The sequence below is a fragment of the Montipora capricornis genome, chromosome 11 (assembly GCF_036669925.1).
Source record: "Montipora capricornis isolate CH-2021 chromosome 11, ASM3666992v2, whole genome shotgun sequence".
In the NCBI taxonomy this organism is placed as follows: Eukaryota; Metazoa; Cnidaria; class Anthozoa; order Scleractinia; family Acroporidae; genus Montipora; species Montipora capricornis.
The window spans coordinates 31,058,305-31,058,772 of record NC_090893.1 but is presented as its reverse complement, the minus strand read 5'-3'; positions in this window follow the sequence as shown (position 1 = coordinate 31,058,772).

The window sequence follows — 468 nt, the reverse complement described above, 5'->3', positions numbered from 1 at the left end:
AAAGCTACAAGATAGTTCAAGCCTGAAATGCAATAGTCTAGAACTACAGAACTGATTGTTACCAGATTACATGAATAACGCAGTCAATTTATGGTCAGCAGATACTAGGGGACTCAGTAGTCCCTGCGTTTAGTCCTAAGTCCCATCGCGATTTTTGTCAAACATCTTGCCACAGTGAACCAAATATGGTCCTTGTGACTTGTCCTACTATAGCTAAGTCAAACTGGTTTGAAAGCTTAAAAAATGTTACCAAATTCCCTTCATTAAGTCGCTGCACACTTTTATATATTTTTTAGTTTTCTTTGTTTCTATAACAAGCAAGAATGCCTTGGAACAGTAACTTGTGTTTGGCGACATTTAATATGGGAAAAATATATATACACTGAAATGGCCAGTGACTCAGAAATAAGCCAATCAAAACGCTTCATCACCAGTCCGAAAAAGTCTTGTAAAGGGTTCGCAAAAATC